The sequence below is a fragment of the Saccopteryx bilineata genome, chromosome 4 (genome assembly GCF_036850765.1).
Source record: "Saccopteryx bilineata isolate mSacBil1 chromosome 4, mSacBil1_pri_phased_curated, whole genome shotgun sequence".
Lineage (NCBI taxonomy): Eukaryota > Metazoa > Chordata > Mammalia > Chiroptera > Emballonuridae > Saccopteryx > Saccopteryx bilineata.
Genome location: NC_089493.1, coordinates 240,428,127 through 240,449,844, shown reverse-complemented (window position 1 = coordinate 240,449,844; position 21,718 = coordinate 240,428,127). Strand labels below are relative to the sequence as shown.

General features: G+C 39.9%; 1 protein-coding gene across 1 annotated transcript in view; it reads right to left on the bottom strand.

Moving 5' to 3' along the window:
* CAMK4 (calcium/calmodulin dependent protein kinase IV) overlaps positions 1-21,718 on the bottom strand; it is a 343,324-nt gene that overhangs the window by 211,109 nt on the left and 110,497 nt on the right. The gene's annotated exons all lie outside the window — the stretch shown is intronic.

Below are 21,718 nucleotides of genomic sequence, written 5' to 3'. Positions count from 1 at the left end.
CGAGATGACATTCTAACCAACTGAATTATCTGGCCAGGGCTCTCAGTTTCTATCTCAACATGTCCATTTCTCCACATCTTACATTAACATCGTCTCTGTCATGCTTTAAAATCTGCATTGTGCTCTTAATGTCAGGTCATGTCATCAGAGAGTGGGAAAGAGTTAAATGAAGTTAACAGGTCTGATCCCTGTGTTTAATCAGGAGTGTCAATCCTGCTTACAATGTAGGAAAGGATTCTGAGCAGAGACCTGGGGTCGGCTGACAGCCCGCACTGCCATGGTCACAGAGCAGCAACCTGGGCCTGTCTCCTGGACGGTCTGCCTGTGACCTCCCTTTCCCACCCCTCAGCCTAACCCTGTTTCCTGTCAGCCTCTCTCTGTGTATCAAATCCAAAGAATGAGTTCATATGAACCAGTAACCAAGCTCGTTGTACTCCAGGAGGCAGCACGCGGCCTTTGCCCTCAGCTTCCTGAACAGACCTTGACTGCGTCTGAGAAGAAAAATGGAGTCGCTGACACCTCCACGTGCAGCAACAATCCAGAGCTCATCTAGTCTGAGCTTTTATTCTTCATAAGCCAGATTCAATGTTCACATATATGATGATAGTTTTACCCAAGTTCTATATCTGAGTACCATAATGGTACCAAAATGCTTTGTAAGTGAAAAGAAAAAGATTTACTTATAACATAACAAGCAGTTTTTATTTTAAATAACTGAAATTTATTTGGAAATTATTTAAATAAGGAGTTGATCTGTTATTATGCAGCTAAATAATAACTGGAGCTGATAATGACAAAAGTCTTGTCTGAGATGAAAAAATATCAGTGTGCATATATAAATAACAAATCAGAAAATTAAAATAAAAATTTCTGGCACATGCATTTTTTGAAAATGAAAAAAATACTCAAGAGCTTCTCAGTAGCTAAATCTTCTTAATCTATTGTCCAATGGACTAAATAAAATGAAGAGCACAGATTTGAGTTAAGCATTTTGGCAAATGTTTCATGTTCCTTTCTGTTTTCTTTCTTCTTTATATCATGCTTCACTCTTGTCAGCATGAAAGCTGTTGGCTATTTGATATGATATTATGTCATATCTCTATGAAAAGTAAGCAACAACCTAAACCAGTCCTGGAGTCCACCAGGTGACAGGACTGAGAGAAACAAATGCTGCCCATCTGTTGAGGCAGAACAGCCCGATCCTGTCCGGAATTGAAGCTCTCTCTGCTTCCAGGCTCCGGGGGCCAGCGGGTGGCCGGCACCTGCTATTAGTTTGCAAGGTCTGCTCAGAAGAATAGCATCAGCACATGGTTCCGAGGCTACACCATATGCAATTGCCAAAAGCCAAAAGTGCTTTTGGAGAAAGATGAGGGGGGGATGGTAGAGCAGGAGAAGCACACTGAAGTATTACCTATGCAGACATCAGTATCCATCACCACGTCATCCACGTCAGGGACTAAGACATCACCAGTATGAATGTGAATGCCAGTGTTTGTCTTCCTCTAAACTGGTTATTTAATTAGCAGAGGCCAAATGACCCAAAAGAAATCAGTCTCTTTAGACAAGAAATCAGACTTAACAAAAATAAGGAAGCAAATACAATTTACAGTCTGAGACCTATATCTTTTTATGCATTATCCATGCAGAGCCGTCACCAGGACAAGTAGTACCACTTGCTATTGCTAAGTATTTGCAGACTGGCAATGCTCCATCAAGCGCTATCATTTTGTTAGGGACAAACTCTTTATCCAGTCCTTATTTTGAAAATCAGTAGAATCATAGATTAAAAAAATTTTTTCTCAAGGCCCTGGCCGGTTGGCACAGCGGTAGAGCATCGGCCTAGCGTGCGGAGGACCCGGGTTCGATTCCCGGCCAGGGCACACAGGAGAAGCGCCCATTTGCTTCTCCACCCCTCCGCCGCGCTCTCCTCTCTGTCTCTCTCTTCCCCTCCCGCAGCCAAGGCTCCATTGGAGCAAAGATGGCCCGGGCGCTGGGGATGGCTCTGTGGCCTCTGCCTCAGGCGCTAGAGTGGCTCTGGTCGCAACATGGCGACGCCCAGGATGGGCAGAGCATCACCCCCTGGTGGGCAGAGCATCGCCCCTGGTGGGCATGCCGGGTGGATCCCGGTCGGGCGCATGCGGGAGTCTGTCTGACTGTCTCTCCCTGTTTCCAGCTTCAGAAAAATGAAAAAAAAAAAAAAAAATTTTTTTTCTCTAGAAAATAAAAATATGTAGTGAGTCATAAAAAATTTTAGTCAAAGGTTTTTTGATAAGTTCTTTTGGTTAATGTCACATTACAACTGACTCACTATTGCAACATTATTATCACTGTATTAGTTACTAATTGCTAAGGATGCCATTATAAATTTTTTTAATTTAGTATTTATGTATACATCCTAATTGAGACTTAGAAATAAGGCTCATAAGATTTTGTTATACTAACTTCACCAGTAACCACCCATTCCCCAAAAGTATTTTTCAACTCAAAGTTAGTTAAATAGGAGATACAGAGAAAATATATAAGAAAACACTGATGATGAATATATTTTGAAGGCCTAAATGAGAGAGCAGTTTTATTTGTGTTCTTCCACACTTCTCTCCTGGCTTACATACTATTTACATGTCATACTATTCGCAGCATGAGCCCTATATCTCTGTGTACAGATTGTACTTCAGCAGCCAAAGCAGTCTCCACATAAATCAACCGCAGGAGCTGAGACAAATGACTTTGACAAGGTTTCAAATACATCTCGAAATAGATCCATTCTTGGAGAGTATATGACTACAGACTTAGGGAGTAGTTCCTAGAGTTGCCATAAATATGATGGTGCTTTGGCATTCCATAATTATAACTATGACTTGGCATCCCATAACTCTGCCCTAGCCCAGATGTCTTCTGTTATGCTAACACGACTCAAGAAGTAATACAAGCTTAAAGAAAAAGAAAATGTATGAAGATGCATGAGTTTGGACTCACAATTATTCTTTGTCCTCTCCGTGCAAGTCGGAGTTCATTAGTGGCAGAGAGACATCAACACTGAAGACCTGGTAAGGAATAAATCAGGGGAGCCCAAACTCAATACCACGAAATCTCATACTTAACACCACACTCTGTGGACTGGAAAAGCACAAGCTCACAAGATTCCTCAAGGTATTTATGTACCAGGAACCCTAATTAGTGAATATATATTTGCATTTCCCTTCCACCACAGCTATGTCTCACATTGTTGCTTATTTACATTTGATACAAGAAGCATTTAAAGGGAGGGAAAGACAGGGCAGAAAGGAGAAAAATAAAAAGCAAAGGGAGAGATTTAAAAAAAACAGACTCCAGGAAAACCACAGAAAGAAATAAAAGGCCTCTCAAATTGAATTTGCATGTTGTATATTTTATTTTAAAAAGAAACTAAATGAAGATAAGGCTGTAATTAACCCAGTCCTGCCTTCCTTCAGCTCTATAATGTAGCAGGCATAGTAAACACATTGACTATGTCTTGTTAGGTAGTTCTCCTCTGATACAGACTTGGTGTATATTTCCAAGATCAAACTGGACACCCATGCAGACAAAATCTCTGCTTGACTAAAAAGCCCTGGAGGAAAAGAATTCACAAACGACCCCTGATCTTCTGAAATAAAGTGGCTTGGTCCACAAAGAATGAATTGGATGTCACTCTTTTGGTCAAAAACCTTTGTGCAAAATACAACAGATTGTTAAAGAGTAAAATATAATCAGGTTATTCATAATGCAAAAGCCTTTTCACTTTATGAAAGTGCAGCTAACAGGAGTGGAAAATATAAAATGCAGCTACCTACCCATATTATATTTCTTAAAGATACAAAAATGCCCTCCACTGACTGTACCTTCTGTATGTGAGCATTCTTCTAGAAATAAAGTAGGCAGATAATGAGCCCCTAGGCATTGATAATGGATGACAAAATAGAATGCGTTATCAACCAGCCTCAAAGTCGCCAATTTGAATCCTCTAATACTATTTTGAGGCCAGTATCAGAAACAAGCCTGGTTTTTAAGAAAACATCTGTGGAGAAAACCTTCCCTCTTTAAGGAAGAACATGATGGCTTCGATCAGGCAGGACCAGGCAAAAGGACTCTCTCCCCTGGTGGCACAGGTATGTCATCCCCCTGGAATGTGAAGGCATTCTGAATCGCCTCTGTGTGGTCCTAAATATCCAATGTGTGTGCTTGGCCGATTTTCTCATAATTTCATTCCACTATATCTTAGATATTTTCTCCTGGACCCTGGACCTAGTAAATTTGACATGGAATTCACTTAAGAAGGTGCAATATAATAATTTTAAGATTATAATCTTTGTAGTTCAGACAGATGACCAGAGTCAGTCCTGGGCCATAGACAATTACTACTTGTGTGACAGATATGTCATTGCTGTCCCCAGGCCTCTGCTTTCTCAAGTTGAAAATGTCTACCTCGCAGGTTATTTTGAAAGTTGAGGACAATAAAGATAATATGCCAAGCTCATGGTACATACCTGTTAAAGGTTAGCTGCTATTCTTGTATGTGATTTTGTATACTCAACAAAAGAACACATTAAATATATTTTATTTTATATGACTCACATGAAAGCATATTAAAAATCAATCAATAAATATATTTTTAAGTTTATAAAACATTAATGTTAATAAAGTAATTGGAGAGATAAATAGGTAAAAACAATTATATGCATGTGAAGTGGTCATTTCTGGGTGATGGAATTAAAAATACTTTTCATTGTCTTCCTTTAGTTTATCATTTCCAAAATTTCTACATTTTCAGTTTTCAGGGTATTATCTGAAGTACAGTTGGTAATTTCAGGACCGTTACTTGGGAAAAGAAGCCTTTTAAGTTTTATAAATTCTTTTAAGTTTTACCCCAAATCCTTGACCAAGGGAAGCTTTAACGCCTCTTGTTCTTTTATACAATGAGGAAAGGAACAGGAAACTAACATGCCCACTTTTTCATGCCTACACACACAAATTGGCTTTTAGGTAATTCAGGTGAATTCCATCAAGGTAGTTATTGTAAAACAATAGTCTCTTCAAATTCAACTAGTATCTTTCTAATTAAATCAGACTTTGAATTTTTATTTGTTTTTCAAAAACTATTTTTACTTGTTCACAACACCCATTCAGACAGGTCAGGGTGGCCCTGGGAAGGAAGCAGCTCAGAGGATTTGGCAAGGATCTGAGATACAAGCTCACACGCTGAGGACATGCAGGGGACAATCAAGCCTGTCTTGCATGCTCAACACTCAGCCAGAAAAACGGGTCTGCCCACAACATGATTTGACTATAGCCAGTAGGCTATATAGTCTTTGACCAGGACTTTAAATCACATTTAGACTCTAGACCACATGACATTACCAACAGGTTAAAGGAGAGCAAGTCTCACCTGTTTGATCTAGTTATATGTCATCACAACAAAAAAGGATTTAAACAGAGTTAAGAGAAAATATATTCTAAGAGTAAGGCACAAGATACACCAAGCACCACCGAAAGGAAAGCAATGTGTTAGCTATTGTAAAAGGGTAGTAAAACAAAACAAAGATGAACTCATTTTGAGAACCTTAGCCTGTCTTGTTCTTTTCTTTTACTCACTTATTATGGATTTAAACAGTCTCGTAAGTGGAACAAAGTTATAGCCTGTCACATTAAAAAGCAAAAGTAATGAGATAAGGTTTATAATGCAGAGGACATAGAGCCTGCTCCATCTTACTGGCTGGTTTTCCACAGTGAGACAATCTCCAAAGGGCAGCAAACACTGTAAAGCTATTAAAATTTAATGTCTGCCAAGGGTAAGTGATGGCTCTGGGAGACTATAAAGATCATTAACCCAAGACTTAATAACTATTCATTTATCTAAGAATATTTCTCAGTCGATATTATTGAATTTCCATTTTGAGAAAACACAAAGTATGATCCCAAAGGGGGGGGGGGATGTCCTGGATCAAATAAGCTTGAGAAATAGTACTTGTACTACAATGTACTTAAGCACATTAAGGAGTAGACAGTCTTAGAGCAAAGTTTAATACAACATTTCTCAACTTTATTTAACCACAGAATCCTTCTTTGGCCTTATACTTAACATCTGTGATGGTGAGTTTTATGTGTTAACTGGGCTAGGCTATAGTAGCCATTTATTCAATTAAACACTAGTTTTGATTTGCTATGAATGTGTTTTGTAGATCTCATTAACATCTACAATTATATAATATTAAGTATAGGAAATTATCCTTAATAATGTGGTGGGTTTCTTCCAGTCCGTTGAAAGGCCTTAAGAACAAAACTCAGATTTCCCTGAGGATGAAGAAATTCTGCTTCAAGACTATAGAATCAGCTCATATCTAAGACTTTTCAGTCTGCTGCCTGCCTTACAGACTTCAGGCTGGCCAGCCTCCAAATCACATAAGCCAATGCCTTAAAATAAATAACACCCATTTATTTATTTATTTATTTATTATTTATTTATTTATATAAGTGTGTGTGTGTGTGTGTTTTCTATCACTCTGGTAGAACCCTGACAAAACATCTGAAGAAACTACTATTTCACTTAACTTTAAGGAACGCAATAAATTCCCATGTTCTACACCAGTAAAATCGGATCTTCCTCAGCATAACTGTAACCATATATCAGGATTTGAAGGCCAGAACCCCACTTAAACTAGGAGTAGAATAAATAGTGTTCGTTGCTATTGAGCATCTTTCCTACCCCATCCAGACCCACATACAAGATGGGGTTGCCAAAGTCCTAAAAGTGGACCATGACCAGCGTAAACAAAACATTGCAATCTCTATCCCTTTGTCTTCATGACTTGTTCGGGTATGGGGGCGGGATCAACGCAATGATACAGTCAGTCAGTACACAGACCTACCCCTGGCCACACCGATTGGTCCCACTTCACTGAATGCTAAAAGGAAAGTGAAGATGCCTCCTGTCCTGGATGATGACAGCTGGTTGCCAACATCAGGACTCAAACTGGTGCCTATTTGCAAACATGGCAGAAGGTGGCGTGGGACCAAGACAACACACCTAAGAGAGTACAATTCAAAGAAATTCAGAGAACTACATATGGTAGTCCAAGTCAAACCATACATAAAACCTGAACAACCTCTGGACTTCAGTTACTTGAGCCAATTTATCCATTCTATTGTCTAAGGCAATCTGAGTTGATTTTCTTCTGGTCTTTCAATACATACATTGTTGAATTGCGCTTGCACATACTCGCATCCTAAGAAAATGGAACATAAAGAAGGTAAAAACTGGGAATATGAGAATACAGAAAGCCCTGCTCGTGGAAAGATGGACTGGGCAGGGCAGCAAAAGAGGGGAAAAAAGAAGTTTGCTAAATTATTAGGTCAATCCAAGCTAAATGCTATTCAACTATTCTGATTATATATAAGAATATGAGTGCGTGGACGAACCTCAAACATCATTGAAAATCTGAAGGAACTACTCACTTACCTCAAAAAAATGCTTATACACACAAAAATTAGCTTTCAGTTTCAGGAGCCTCATGTAGTTCAAAAACACAGGCACAGAGGTCTGTGGATTCAAAGTCAGGAATCCCTGCTCTACATGGTAGCAGAAAAACTGTCAATGGTGATAATTTTTATAAATAAATGTAGAAGAATAGAACTAAAAACATGGTTTGGCTGAACACAGGTTATACAAATTACAGTTATTTGTGAAACCATTTACTCCCAGAACTGAAAAGTTGCTCCATGACTATTGCATGCACACCCAATAGAGTTTTGTAGTACGTTTTATTTACATCAATAAACTGTCCACAATGCTCACCATTTCATGGCACACACAGAGCATGGTCATCTTACCACTTAAAGAAGGTTAGGAAAAAAATTTTATCAACCAATTCGCTGTTAAGAGGTTTCACAAGTGAGATCAGGCAATCAATTAGGGGTGGAGGTCAAGTACAACTAAACTGTCACTTTTAATGGAATTATAATGATAAAAATCAGATGGAGAGGGCCAAAGTAGTTTTTTGAGAGGAATAAAGAAATGGCAGTGCTGACTCACATCAGACAAGGTAGACCAAGAAAGAGGAAAGGAAATAATCTGTCATTAACTGTTATTAGTATATGCATTGTTCATCCAGGCTTAGATATAAGCATGTAAATAAGAAATAAGACATTGTTGCATTTTCCCCTGTTACTGATAATGAAAACACCTGCCATTTCTATCAACAATAAAAAAAATATTTTTTTCTTATTAGTTAAAGGAATTTAAAACCTAAGTTGCCAGCCTATCACTGTAGTTAGCAAAACTGTTGATATTAAGAAGACAAGAATTCAATGCAAATCAGCTGCTGCTGTCATTCATTAAAATTATGAATAAATATTCAATATATTTCTGTTATAAATAACGTTTGGAGTCAGTTCTGTTTCCAACTATAAGAAAACAGAAGGAAAAAAAAAGAAAACAGGCTTGGTTTGATGATGTGCAGACACCATTAAAATACTTCCATGTGATTTCTCCAGGCCCTAAGTTCTGCTAAAAATTGGAGTAGTATTTTAATCAATCCATCTCTCAAACATTCAATTTTACTGGGGTCAGGAAGAACAAACAAAAGGTGATTTATTCTGTTATGTTTTAATATAGGTAGCCTTTTTAAAGTGGTTGGACACTTGCATATTTGACATATTTCTTCAATGAGTTGTATAAGAATGACAATCTCAGCCCCCAAATTACTGCAAGCAAAACAGAATGCGCTCTGATGTGCAGTCTAGGATTCTCACGTGATTTCAATATATTTCGCGACAAGGGCTTTTTACAAAGTGGACAAACAATGTCCAAAATGTGAAAGAAATCAAGTATAAAATATTAGCCAATGTTTAATAGTTTTTGTTGCATTTTAATTTTTAAGACTATATCCTCTGCAAAAAAAAAATGTAGACACAATATACAGGGTAGAAAATAATGCAAATTCAAATTTCACAATATTTCACAGCTTCTTGGAGATAAGAAAGTTTGTATTCTGAAATAACGTGGGCAACCTTTAGGAGGAAGAGCCAGAGGTGGTTTAAGCCCAGGTTTCTGCAAATGGCACTTGTGAGAAGAGGAAGTATGCCACAGAGTCAAAGTGCAGAAGACCGAGGTTCTGGTCCCGTCTCTACTACTGGTGCCGTCATTCATTAAAGTTGTGAATGATAACGAGCTCCGGCGTGCCAGGAAAGACACGTGCCCTCTCTGCGCTTCGGTGTCTTCATCTGTAATGAAACACTGGGCTGGTGATTGCTCAGGTGCTATCCACTCTACATTCCCAAAAATCTATGTCAGGATCTTAAGAATTATGTAGATCTATGAACGTTTTAGTCACGTAGACACAGGTGCAAGACACAATCACAATATATTCATTATTTGTACACTCCCGTTTTAAACTCAGGAGGAAACCGTTACCCGCATCTCTCCTCTGCTCATCTCCAATACACTCCTTTGTCTAAACACACAATCCCAGAAACAGCTTCTTCTGCCAGATTCAAAGTTTCTCATTGTCTAGTACGTTCCCCAGTGCATGATTTATGGTGTCAGTATAGTTTTACAAGAATTATGGAAAATTACTTCAGATGTGCAATCATTTTACATACATATAAGAATTTATTAGTGATAACATAATACCTCACAAATCTTTCTTACAGAAGAACTGTAAATAATATATGTAGGAGTCAGAGCTTAATCACCCTCCATCCCAAGAGTGGCTAGACTTAGTGACCCAGTTCCCAAGACTAGACAGAGTAGGAAAAGGCACGTAGTACTGCATAGTGGAGAAACCTGGCAGACACCACAGTGACCAGATGATGAAGGTTAATATCACCAGTGATGTCATGTAGCATCCTGTACCTCTGACGATATGATGGAATAAGAAGGGGACTCCACCTCTGTGGTATTCTTTCTAAAAACTTAGAACCCCAGTTAATCATATAAAAAAGCAATAGACAAATCCATTCACAGGCTATCTGGCACATACTCCTCAAGAGTGCCAAGGTCATGAAAAATAAGAAACGACTGAAAAACTGTAGCATATCGAGAAGGCAGGGAAAACACAACTAAATGCAGTGTGGTTGCCTGGATTGGATCCTGGAAAAGAAAGAGGGCATAAATGGAATAGCTGATGGAGTCCAAATAAAGTCTGGAGTTAATAGTAAAAGAAAAATAATAATCACTGTTATTCAACTTTCTTTGCTTAATACAGCCACAGAATTTATCTTTAATCTTTGCCATGATACTATGAGAAAGGCGCCAGCATTTTCCTTCAACAGATGAGGAAAGTGAAGCTTATTACAGTTGAAACGAGTCATTGACAAAAGACAGCTAATAGGTACCAGAGTTGGAATGTAGTTTTGCACTACCATTGTTATCGTGGAAGGTTCTACTAATATCTGTTAGAGGTATTGGCTCATCTTATGTGATCAACAGCCTCACCTTTTATTCTCAGCATCAGACTACAGCCACCACACTTCCCAGATTTTGGAATCAGAAGACATCTTGAAAGATTGTGATATCCACTCAATCACTTGCACTGCCTCCTCCTTAGCAGAAAGCCATCCCAGAATTAATGAATGAAAAGGCATGTCCTATCATCTGGTCTCACCATTCTCCCCTTTTTTTCCTAGCCATATCAAATTCATTAACACCTTCCTCAAAGTTTATTAATTTGTTTTCATAAGTACTGGAAAAAAAATTCCTATATCAGAAGAGAGACTAATACAAATAACAGTAGCTACTAAAAAATGTAGGTTGAAACCAGAAGCCTCCTGACCCGTGGTGGCACAGTGGATAAAGCATCGACCTGGAACACTGAGGTTGCCAGTTCAAAACCCTGGGCTTGCCTGGTCAAGGCACATATGGGAGTTGATGCTTCCTGCTCCTCCCCCCTTCTCTCTCCTTTATCTAAAATGAATAAATAAAATCTAAAAAAAGAAAGAAACCAGAAGCCAAATTTTATTTTACCATTTAAGTACCAGGTTAGAAAAATATATTTTTTAGGTATGACTAATATTGACATCATTTAAATAGAAGAAGTCTCTTCTAGGTCAAATGTTTGTTTGTTTTTTTACCAGTGTACACAGACTACAGGTCGCTTTAAAATACTGTTTAGTTTATGTGGGTTGTTTGAATCTTTAAAAGATTTCCAGGACTCTAGTCTATATTTGTGAATCACAGTCAAGTTGCATTGCTCCTACGTCTGGTTATTTACCTTTCCAGTGAAGGGTGCTTTATCCTGAATAAAAAATAATAAATCCATGACAAAGCGTGATAGTCAAAACACATAAAATCTCACAGCTACAAAATGATTAACATTTTCTCATTTTAACACCCTGCTTATAAGCAAAGCAAACTATAAAAATTACACAGAAATACCCACTTGCAGCAGTTAATGACCCCAACTGTCCTGTTGGCTGCCAGTATGGAAAACACTTAGGTGATCACACACATTCTTTTCAGAATGTGAAATATGAAGAACAGTAGTCAAATACTGACAAATATTAAGCTCTCTTCTCTTGGATCACCTCACGCTCATGTGAAGTCACGCAGGAAACATCCGTGGCTCAGAGTTGTGCGTGAACTACTCATGGACCTGAGAAGCGTGAGCCTTATTCTTGAGAATCTGCCATTTGAGATATGAAACTGACCCCAGCTCTCAGAGAATGCTAGAGAAACCCTGAACAGGATCATTAGTCCAGTAAGATCAAGTCAAATGTCAGTGAACCGGCCTTCAACTTCTCATAAGCAGCATCACAGGTTTTTCAAGGATGGAAATTGCATTTGGAGGAAGCCGACGAAAATGCAGCCAGCGACCCAGAAGAATGCTAGGTTCTCCATCCTGAGAGCGGTGCCCAAGTGATGGCGGGAGGTGTGCCAGAACGCAGATCCGAATCCTGATAGAAACATATGATACTCAAGATGGGCCAAGTTTTATTTTTTAACATCTCAGCTTCCAGTTGGCAACAAGAAAATCTTGTGCCAGCTGCTGAGGAAATAACGTGCCTGGAGCTGGCAGGCACTGCCACTTGGAAAGGCATGGCTGCACAGTGCATACCAAGGCTGCTGCCTAGAAGGCAGAGGAGCTCAAGAGGAGCGCGACCACAGAAGTGTCCCAGCCTAAGGTGCAGGAAGGCGGCACTGGGCTAGGGAGCTTTCTTGTAGTTAATTAGTCAGAAAGAGAGAAGAAGGCCCTGGCCGGTTGGCTCAGCGGTAGAGCGTCGGCCTGGCGTGCGGGGGACCCGGGTTCGATTCCCGGCCAGGGCACATAGGAGAAGCGCCCATTTGCTTCTCCACCCCCACCCCCTCTTTCCTCTCTGTCTCTCTCTTCCCCTCCCGCAGCCAAGGCTCCACTGGAACAAAGATGGCCTGGGCGCTGGGGATGGCTCCTTGGCCTCTGCCCCAGGCGCTAGAGTGGCTCTGGTCGCAGCAAAGCGCCGGAGGGGCAGAGCATCGCCCCCTGGTGGGCAGAGCGTCGCCCCTGGTGGGCGTGCCGGGTGGATCCCGGTCGGGCACATGCAGAAGTCTGTCTGACTATCTCTCCCCGTTTCCAGCTTCAGAAAAATGCAAAAAAAAAAAAGAGAGAGAAGAGCAGCTCCGAGTCAGCTCATACCATCCTGGATAAAGCAAAGAAGTGGGTCTCCAGCCTACACTTGCCAACATCTGGTAGAAGAACAAGGTCAGGCATCTGGGGAACGAAAAGCATACACTTTCTTTATACTCTGCCACATTAGCATAGATGAACTTAGCTGAGCTTTTGGTACACAGCAAGCAGATTCCAAAGTTATGACTCAAGTCAGACAGATATCACAGTGGGGAAGAAGGACAAAAGGATGTCTCAGCTTGGGCTGGCATAACAAAATATCATACACAACAGAAATGTGTTTTCTCACAGTTCTGGAAAAATGGGATCTCAAGATTAGGGGCCAGTATGGCTGGGTTCTGGTGAAAGGTCTCTTCCTGGCTTGCAGACATCTACCTAATTGCTTCTCCCTCATGTGACAGAGAGAGAGAACAAGCTTTTTGTTGTCTCTTCATCTAAGGGCATGGATCCCATCATGAGAACCCTCTTTCATGACCTCATTTGACCTTACTTAGCTCCCAAAGGCCCATCTCCAAATACTGTCACATAGGGGAGGGGAGGGGGTTCAAAATAAATATTTTGGAGGAATACAAACATGGAGGCCATAACCAGGAGAAAAGCAAGGAGAGTGGAAGAGATCTTGGCTCTGGGGGGACAAGGAGAACAGGAAGAAATCAGGCAGGAACAGAGAGACGCTGGTGGTGGAGGTATCACCGCCCTCAGAGAACAAAAAGTGGAGAGTGTCTTCCTTCTGACCTTCAGCCCTGCCTCTGCCCCCTTCTTCCCACACCGGCTTTTTTTTCACCACACTCTCCTGGGCTTTGCTGTCAAAACAGAAATGGGAACATACACATTTTCCAGAGTAATTATTTTGACAGTGCATAACATTAATGACTTAGAAATTAAGTCAGGGAGTGATTTATTTACTTGATCAAAGAATTAGTCATATCAATGGCTGGTTTTTAAATAACATCCCCCAATAAAGATAAACACAGAGCCAACCATCTATGTTCTTGCCTCCTTCATGAGCCTCCCCTGAGCTCTGCCCCTCCTGTGGTCAGGCAGGGCATACGTTACAGGACTGTGTTATAGGACAGTGTAGTTGATTACACAGTCACAAACAGGTCACAAGTCAAGATATTTTTTCTTTTAGTGAGAGGAGGGGATGCAAAGAGAGACTCCCAAATGTGCCCGACCAGGATCCACCTGGCAAGCCCACTAGGGAGTGATGCTCTGCCCATCTGGGTCCCTTGCTCCATTGCAACCGAAGCCATCTTAGCACCTGAGGTGGAGGCCATGGAGCCATCCTCAGTGCCCAGGGTCAACTCACTCTAATCGAGCCTTGGCTGCAGGAGGGAAGGAGAAAAGAGAGAGAGATAAGCGAGGGAGGGAGAGGTGGAGAAGCAGATGGGCACTTCTCCTATGTGCTCCGACAGGGAATCATCCCAGGACTTCCATATACTGGGCCAACACTCTACCACTGAGCCAACCGGCCAGGGCCACAAGTCAAGCTTTTTAAAATGAATGATCCTTTTCAAAAACAAAACTAGAAGACTAGGGACCACTAGGAAATAGCCCATCTTGCTAAACCCCATCCTAGATATGCCAGCATTTGTAGGAGAACATTTATACGGTCCAATAAAAAAAAAAGTAAAAATGAGTAAATATATCAATGAGTACGTTTCTAAAAACAGGTGTGGCGTTTAAAAAGCACAAAATAGAATAAAAGTAATTTTTTTAAAAAAGAATAATTATTCAAAGATCTTTCCACCCATTTGCAAAACCTTTGGCGTTTAGAGCCCTACGTACTCTAAAAGCTGCTCTGTCCCGGAACACAGAGTAAAGAACAGAGAATGCAACTGGAAGAAAATGCAGATGCTTCAGGCGCTTGTGGCTGGAAGGGACCTCAGAGGTAAGTAATTTAATCACAGAAGATCACACCATTGCTGATTATTCAGAGACAGGGCTCTTTAAGAGAGAGCAGACTGATACAAGAGCCCCTTGGGACAAGGGATTTTCAATTGCAGAAGTCCTGCTGGTACAACTGACTCACTTCTACAACAGATGTTTACTGAGGGCTCACTGCCTGCCAGGTATTGCTCTAAGTGCTGGGGACACAGCAGAGAACAAGGGGACGGAGGCTTGGCTCCTAACAGCTTATATTCCGAAGAAAGCGCCACAGACACTGAACAAGCAATTTCACAGTGTGCCTGTTTAGCAGAGGGCTGTGGAGGGAAAATACCCTGAAGAGATTTAAATCCTTCTTATTGTTCTGCAGTTGTTCACCTAACATTTATTCATTCACTCCACTACTACACAAACATTTATTAAGTACTTAGGGGGGGGGGGCAGGCTGTAGGTTGAAGGATAGATTCCGCAGCGGGGATAAAAGACGGATAAGATAGTGGGTTCATCTGCCCGAGGAGCAGATGCCCTGGTGGTGAAGACCAAAAAGCATTTTCCTGTAAGACAATAGACATATGAACTGATATGAGAGCAAGGAGGTGGAGAAACCTTCTGTCAAGGGTGTAAGATGACTAACTTGCAGGAATTAGGACAAGGGCACTTCAGGCCAAGAGAGTTTCACGAACACCACAGAGATAGGAGGATTCGTGAGGGGTCCTTGAGGCCGAGGCAGGAACCGTAGGAGGAGAACAAGCACGGGAGTCTGCCAAACCAGGACCTGAGTCCCAGCTCTGCTCCCTCCACAGTGTGACCTTGGACAAGCTGCTTGACCATTCTGACCCTCAAGTTTCTCCTCTGAAAAATGGTGCTGATCATTTTCAATACATGTATGACAGTAAAACCACTACACCGAGCTCTTAGTGAACAGTACATCCTGGTAATTAGAAGTGGTGGGGCCCTGGCTGGTAGTAAAGTGGACAGTGCATTGTCCCAGAGCACCAAGGTCGCTGGCTGGAGCCCAAGGGTGCCAGCTCAACCCTGAGGCTGTTGGTTCGAGCCACAGGGCACATATGAGAAACAATCAATGGGTGCACAACTAAGCGAAACAACAAGTCGATGTTTCTCTCTCCTTTTCCCTCTACTCTTCCCCTGTCTCTCACAAACAAACAAACAAACAGAAGTGGTGGGGAATGGGCCTGGCAGGCCAGTTTGGGTTAGTCAGACTGCTAAAAGGGCCATGTAAACTGGACTTAGTGTTCCTCCTATAGGTATGCAATTTGAAATCATGATCCCCTGTCACCTTGTACCCTATCTGGGAAATATTAATCACATGTGCCAGCTGTGGAGCTAAGTGTTTTCACATACAGAAACGATCTCTTCAAATGGTCACAGCAACCTTGAGGAGAATATACTACCATGATCTTCACTTTACATACAAATGAGGCTGGTTGAAGTTCAGTGTTATGCTCAAAGGGACACAGTCATCACGTAGCAATTTTTTGTGTGTGTGACAGAGACAGAGAGAGGGACAGATAGGGACAAACAGACAGAAAGGAGAGAGATGAGAAGCATCAATTCTTCATTGCGGCTCCTTAGTCTCCTTAGTTGTTCATTGATTGCTTTCTCATATGTGCCTCGACTGGGGGCAGCAGAGAGACCCCTTGATCAAGCCAGCAATTTTATCCTGCCTGCATCTTTTAACATCTCGCTCAGTTCTTGTCTTAGCCCCTGTTGTCCTCATCAGTCCTCCTCCACTCCCACCAACTCATCTGTCCAGAATGGCTTGCATGCTGCTCCAGCCTTGAAGCCATTCTGAGTAGCTACAAGTTTTGCCCACCTCTCCCCTTGCCCTGGGGCTACCTGAAGATCACTTCCCTCCCTGCCAGCTGAAGCCAGGACTGGTGCTCCGCTGCCCCCTCCTGGCCGGGGTCAGAACCTCAACTGCTCCCTGTGGCCTCAGCTCAGTCCTGACATTCCATTTCTCCAGTATCGCAGATATAAAAGGACTGTATGCCATCAATTACCCTGATCATTTTCTCAGGTTTCCATGTTACTGTGTTATATATACACATGAAAATCTCTGTTTATTATGTTTTTAGTTCACTTCTGGTTACAGGTTATACTCAGGAGAGCTTTTCAATAGAGTTTATCTCACCTGATCTGTGGTGGCACAGTGGATCAAGTGTCAACCCAGAATGCTGAGGTTGCTGGTTTAAAATAGCAAGTGCACCTGGTCAATGTACATACCAGAAGTAACTACTATGAGTAAAAAAGAAAAAAAAAGAGCAAACTCATGGACACGAACAACAGTGTGGTGATTACTGGGGGGAAGTAGAAGAGGTGGAGGAGGGTGGAAGAAGGATAAATGGTGATGGAAGGAGACCTGACTTGGGGAGGAGAACACACAATACATATAGTGTACAGATGATGTGTTGCAGAATTGTGCCTCTAAAACATGTATAATTGTGTTAACCAGTTTCACCCCAATAAATTCAATTAAAATATAAATAAAAATCTATAATACACACTTGAATGAATAAACAGAAGTATATTTCTATCCTCTCAAAGATTAAACTTGTTCTGACAACTTGTCACAAATAAAGAACACCTCGTACACCTGTTAGAGTTCCAAATGGATGATTGTCACTTCCTAAATTAAAATACTAACTACCTGTCCCTTTAAGACAGATAAGAAATAAGTCATGCCAAGATACAAAGTGTACTGAATAATAAAAGGCAAGCAAATGTCCCTATTAAACTATCCATAAGGACTAACAGTAGGGAGAAATCACAAATACTGCATCCTAAGTAACAATAAACGTGTGGACATAATTACAGACTTGCTACCTCCTACTCTTCTTCTTCCACTACGGAACACCAGTAAGGTGCTGTCTATAATCATGACGTAATTCAAAGAAAATGCACCTTCAGCAAGGAATGCTACTACCAACTGACAGAGAAAATAGTTAACAATAACATGTCATGTCCATGACCTTTTCAGCAGACCATTTCAATCTGAGGGTTATTCACGTATAGCTTTTTTAAGAAATATTTTTGTACCTGGTCATTTTTTCAACCATATTATGCTCAAGCATGACTTAAGAAATAATTAAGTGATGGCAACGCATTTGTTAACAGGGTTAAATTCAGCACTCTGGCACTAATGCCCACAACTCTTCAAACACTGCCCACTAAACACTTCAGGCAAAAGCAGTCATCTGCCTGAGACAGCAGTTGGCAAAAGTTACCATGAAATAAATTAAATATATTAAAACTGAAGTTCTTGTAAAATAATATGAAATTTGGGTTCAACAACAATAACAACATATATTTAACCCTCTGCTTGATGAGCAAGCTGTATTCCTTTTCTCCTTTTCTGTTTTTGTTTTGTGAGTTTTCAGTTACAATGGCAGTAATTCTTATCAAACCCTTCCATCACGTAGTCTTAAGATGAATAACAAGTGCACATACGTACCCACTTCCCCTTTCTGCTCAAAGACACACCTTGCAATATGATTTCCTTTTTGTTTGCATTTTGATCTATATATCTGCATTTAAATCATTTTCATAAAGTATACTATATCCACTTATAACTGCCACACTTTGATGTGGTAATAATCATCCAACAAGATGTTTGAGCAAATGTTCATTATATATACATATGTACCTATAAATGCTATATATGTTCTACTGAATCAGTATGTAATGTGCTGTTTTAAACACCCAAAATCAAAAATTAAAAGCAAAAATTAGGAAAAAAAAGATTCTGTAATACTTTCTTGTAGCACTCCACTATATTACACACATCCTGGATGTGGGCATCCCGTTTGGAGACCTCAGCCTTTGTCAAATATAAGTTGCCAGTTGAGTTTAGCACTCAAGTCTATTCAGCAAAATGAGAATAATGCTATTTTTTTCCCAAGAGATTGCCTATTTAAACAGAGTCCCAATTTAAGGACTGTAACTAGTCCATCTGAGATATATGCATGGCAAGTAGAAGTTTGACATGCATATATTATCAACATGCAGATAACATATTAGTAAACAGGAAAATTAAACTTTACTAGAGACAAATCTTTTATCAATAGTTTATTTAGCATATTATTTTGTAACTGTCACTTCAAATATAATAGAAAAATGGTCGACTTGAAACCTATTTAATTATTATGTGCAAAATCAATTACCCTCCAATAAATAGTCTTTGAATGTGAATGCTGATCATGGTATGGAAATTTAACTTAAAACACTTGCAACACTTCTCAATTTTTAAAAACATGAATGATGAATGGAGCTAGCTAACATGGTACACAGGTAAGAACTATAACTTATAGTTTTAATAAATGTAGAAAAAGGATGAGTGAGCAGGCATTTAAAGGTTGTGCCCACCTTAAAATCTAATACTGGGTGACATTTTCAAAGTGTAAGGGAGATGCAAGGTAGTTCCTCAAATAAATAAAGCTTTGATATCATTTTAACTTGAAATTCTTATGTAACTGAAGAGGGGTAGAATTTTAGCTTGCTCAAACTAGGTCAGGGTTTGGCAAACCAGGGGTAAGGGCTGCTTAATTTGTATACAGTCTGCAACCTAAGACTAGTTTTTACACTTAAAAAATTTTTTTCAATAAAAAGAATAGAAAAAAATATATTATTTTGTGATGTAAAAATTATATGAAATTCAAATTTCACTGTTATAAATAAAGTTTTATTGGAACACAACCATATGCATTTGTTTCTGTATTGTCTGTGGTTGCTTTCACGCAACTAACACTGAGAGCATAGGGCCCACAAAGATTAAAATATTAACTTTTGTCAGCACACAGGCTCTTTACCAGGTCTAGGTAACTGATGTCAGTCCCTTTTTGTATGTAGGAGGTGTTTCTTTCTTTCTTTTTTTTAACAAACATGGTAAGTCCTTTCTTACCCACACCACTGGTTTATGAGTCAGTGGCAAGTTCTGAGGCCCACAACTTAGGCCCAAGACTCAGCTGCTTCTATATAGTCTCCTTTTGCTCTCATAATGGTTACTTTCTTTTGCTTTCAGTTGATATATAGATGCAGTCATTTCTTTTTTCCATGCTGTCTCTGCTCTGACATCAGCTTATTCTTCCAACCTTATCTGCCATGACAATGTTTATGTTTTGTAAAGTTTGAAAAATAAAATATACAGCCTGCATTTTCTGCCAGTTTTTGCCTTTTCTTAGAATGTACTTTCCACCTGGTAGGCCCTTCACTAAAGCTCTACCTGTTAGAATTCCACCAAATTTTAAGGCCCATCCCGCCCATAAAGATACCTCAATCCTCTCAGTCGAAATTATCATTGTGGTTCTACTGTCTCTGTCTCATATGAATTATATGTATTTCTCTCATATTAAAATTATTGTTGACACATAAGCTATGCATCTGGAGGCCAAATAGTGTTATATACATCACCTCCACTCACACTCGGGCCCCTCACCCCACCACAAACACACAACCAACATATATTGCCTAGTTCATAGTTACTCAGAAGGTCAGCCCTACAACAAGACTCTTGGGTGGCACGAAGGCATGAAACTGAAGAATAAGGAATCAAAAAACCAAATGAGAACACTTTGTTTTCAACGGTTCTGATTATATCAAAAAGAAAACCTTAATTTGTGCTACTGTGGTTTTAACCCTGTTAACTTTGATTATCTCCCTTATTAACAAAGAGAACAATCCTGGCCTGACCTGTTGTGGCGCAGTGGATAAAGCGTCAACCTGGAAATGCTGAGGTTGCCGGTTCAAAACCCTGGGCTTGCCTGGTCAAGGCACATATGGGAGTTGATGCTTCCAGGTCCTGCCCCCTTCTTTCTCTCTGTTTCTCTCTCTCCCTCTTTCTCTCCTCTCTAAAAATGAATAAATTTAAAAAAATTAAAAAAAAAAGAACAATCCTCAGATTTGGAGCTTTTTATGAGGAAATATTTCTAGCCTCAATTTAATAAAAAGTGCTTTGTTTTTATTGCAATTTATTTTTATAATTTGCTTCTAGTGATAGCATGAACACTGGTTTTCAATTTAATAAAAATAAGTATTCTTGATAAGTAAATTTAAGTTATCAAAAATGAAGTGATTTAAACAAAATATTAAGCAAATTATAGTGCAGGAGGTATGCACAGATGACAGAAATCTTAATGGTATTATGTACAAAGGGGAGAAACATTTGGTCATAGCAGATATTCAATAAAGTCAAATCATTTTAACCTGGGTTTAAACAGGTTTCCCTGTTGTTAACTATCTACATAACTAAAAGAAAATCATGTAAAAGCCTAGCTTCAAGCTTCTGAGACAGTGGTTCCCAACAGGAAAGACGATAGGTGGGAAACATTTGACAATATCTAGAGACAATTTGGTCGTCACCCCTTGGGGAGGAGGACTGCTACTAGATCTAGTGGGCAGAGGTCAGAATCACTGCTAAACACCCTACAGTGCACAGGACAGCCCCCCAACAAAGAGTATCTGGCCCCAAGTGTCTACAGCGCCAGGCTGAGAAACCCTGCTCTAAGAGAAAAAGAGAAAGCTCTACACACGGAATGCTTGTTGCCCGTTATAATAAATATCCTCTAGGTCCAGGTCCAGTGCTTACTTGATCTATGCACCTGATAAGATTACTGAGGAAAATCCCCCACCCAGACTTTTCACCACTGATATCCCCCCAACCCAACTGCCCTTTATTAGGATTAGAATTTTTTAAAATGGACTGTATTAAGGAGGCTGTGTCCTTTACATGCTAATACTATCCTATAATATTTAAATCTAACTTCTCAATTAAACCATTGTAGTTATAAAATTTTCAGATGATCCTGCATTATCAAATAGGGAAAAAATAATTAAGGTAAAAACTAATATAATTTGAATAAAACTTTGATTCTAGCTGCTATTGATTTGCTGTAAAGCAATTCTTTGGCATAAATTATATGGTTCATTGACTCAATTAAATATATTTTACATAATAAATCTAACCTTGAAATTTTAAAAATTCAGTTTTTAATTAGATATGTTAGTTTTCCCAAAAGGGAATCTAAAGAGAACTACTTTTAAAGCTAGTCCCTCCTCACCAAAAATACCAGTAGTTGAAACAGATAACTTGGCTATCACTCAGTACTTTATTTCTCATATGTGTTGCTGCAGGCACATAACCCCCACACACAAGTCTGAGGGTAAAGTGTTTACAAGAAAGCTCTTTGAAGCTATTTTGTGGT